The sequence below is a fragment of the Morone saxatilis genome, unplaced genomic scaffold (assembly GCF_004916995.1).
Source record: "Morone saxatilis isolate NCDOM2014 unplaced genomic scaffold, NCSU_SB_2.0 Contig14, whole genome shotgun sequence".
Classification (NCBI taxonomy): Eukaryota; Metazoa; Chordata; class Actinopteri; family Moronidae; genus Morone; species Morone saxatilis.
In genome coordinates this window covers 22,612,474-22,615,175 of record NW_023339696.1, presented here as the reverse complement: position 1 = coordinate 22,615,175, position 2,702 = coordinate 22,612,474, and positions in this window count along the sequence as shown.

Sequence of the window (2,702 nt, the reverse complement as noted above, 5' to 3'; positions counted from 1 at the left end):
ATATCAGAATATAGTGAACGTTTAGGCAAACACGGCAAAAACATATTTTAATAAAAATTACCAACTGCAGCTTTAATGCAATGAAATTATAATTTGTGAGCATGAATTATTAAAACAGATTAGTGCTGACCTTTTCTGATTTGTAGAGCCCACTGAGGATGAATCAAGCTCCATGCTGACCCAGAGTTATGGATTCCTTTCCCGCCCATCCCTTACCGACGTGTCAACTGGACCCGCTTTGTGATTAGATCAGAAATTGGTAGGCTCTACAAATAAAATTGAATTGACTGATTAATATTTAGGATATCTATGCTAACATGATATTATGTAACATTTAGGATACTATGACTCACGTTCAGTATGTAAAAATTTAGGATACTATGCTAATGTTTACTATATTAAAATACTATCCTCATGTTAGTATCTAGTAGTAATATTGAGGCTTGCTAATTGGTCAATTAGCAGGCCAGTTACGCCTTGGAAGCTTTAGTTTCTCCCTTCAATAACTTTAAAAACAATTTTACCATAACTTTGACAAGCTTAGTAAGTTAGCCTTTGAGCTTGACTTTGTGGTTGTCGTTGGTGTCAGTTGTTGTAGATGTTAGGGGATTCTGTTGTTAAGCCCTAACATTAGTGCTGAACACTGTCTCATAGAAAACACCACTAAAATCAGTCCACAGGCAGCAGAGAAAGTCAGGGAAGTTCGCCGATTTTTTATCCATGGTAATAAAAAATGATTAAAATCATAAAATAATACATTAATAGCTGATTATACATTATTTAGACATACATGGCCCTTATAACAGCCCTACTCCGTTGCTCATGTTTTTTTCAATGCTAAATTCCAACTATATTGACCAAATACGGTTGAAATGTCATTTTTAATGAAAAGCGGATGCTTGATCATCCATGGAAAAGCCAGAGAAGACGGTGAGTCGCGGGGGCTGAAGGATGGGCAGTTCAATGAGAATGAAAGGGTATTGATTGCTGGGATGTTGCCATTGGAAATGAATTGTATGATTATAATGGCCTCCTGTGTTCCTGATGCAAACAAATGTCCCGTTTCTCGTCTTCTTCAAGATGTTCTGGAACCATTTTATCGTAGCTCAAACAATGGCCCACTGCCTACATCCACAACCTCAGTGCGTTCGTAATAAGAAAGCCTCTGTTTAATGCCTTGTGCTCGTATGTAATACGAGGAAGTCACGCGGGCAAGCTTGTTTTGTACTGACTGAAAAATGCAGGTCCACCTTAGAATGAAGCTATTACTGTCCATCAAGCCCCATTAAGGCCCAAGGAGCAGCAACAGAAATATGGCATAAGTGTATTGCTTCCAAGGAGCTGGGGCTGTTGCGTTTTTTCACCTCATTCAGAGCCGCAACAACAGCTTCATGCTTAGGGATGGTGGAGCGCTGTACAACTACATCACATGTCAGCTGGTCAGTTTTAAACCACAAACTCATCAAATATGGGACTTTTATTCCATCGGTTTAAAAGTCCAAGTTGAAAACTGAAACAGAATGCTAACATATGATGCCGTACGGAGGAATAAAGTATGTATATAGTATATTTATTGGCTCCTGGCCAACCCTGGGCTAAGTAGCTAAATGCATCTAACATTACCTGCTGGCTAAAGCTTCTTTTAATTCAATTTATTTGATATAGGTGTACATTCATAACAGAGAGTTATCTCACGGACAGTGTTTCAATAGAGCAGGAGACCCAACTGACCACCATGAGCAAAGAGCCTTGGAGACATGCGGGGCAAGAAAAAAACTTACCTTCTTAAGAGGCAAGAAACCTAGGACAGACCCCGACTCCTAGGTGGGTTAGGAAGAGAGACGGAGATGAGGAGAGGGCAGGAGAGAGGAGAGAAGATCCCATACTGGGGAATTGCATACACTACCATCAGGTTAGGTAACCAGCAGCTACATTAGCATTAATCTAACGGTGACTACCTTAAACAGTTAGCAGAGGACATCAGCAGGGAACAGACGCTATTTAGGTAATTGTAATATAATATGAGTACAGTCCATACTTCATATGCCTCCATTTTGCTAATACATGGATGTTGTAAAGACGAATAATTTTGATCTAATAATGCAATAAGTATATTGAATATACTGAACCAAGCAGCCAGTTGAAAGTGTTTAAAATATAACTGTGCCGTATGGGATACAGAAAAACAATCCAATGGAAGTGATGTGTGGGATAAAAACATCTTCAATAAAACTACACTGTAACATTTTTTTTGTAAAGTTTACAGATTTTCCCCATTAATTTAGCATTTCTTTATGCGTTTTTCATAATGGAAATATGCAATTACAATTAGTGAAAGACCAAACAAATAAAGACTTATATTCAATTATAGAATATATAGAAAATTTTTCTGACTAGTTCACTATATATTTTTTTGGAGATGCAGCTGCTTAAAATGTTACCATTTTTTTTTAATTATATCTACAAAAAGCGTGATATGAATTTTTCCTGCTCGTGCTGCCTTCAGTATCACATGCTGTACGTTCGGAGATGCTCCTATCTGTCTCTCTCCTTTTTTTTATAAATCTCCATCTCCATTCAACAGCGCCAGTGAAACAGAACTTTAAACTTGCTCGGCTAATCTTCCCACTCTGCATTCTCTGCGGCCTTACGGCTCAAAGAGTCCATCGTCAAGTCTTTCTGTGGACACGTTTATGATCAAT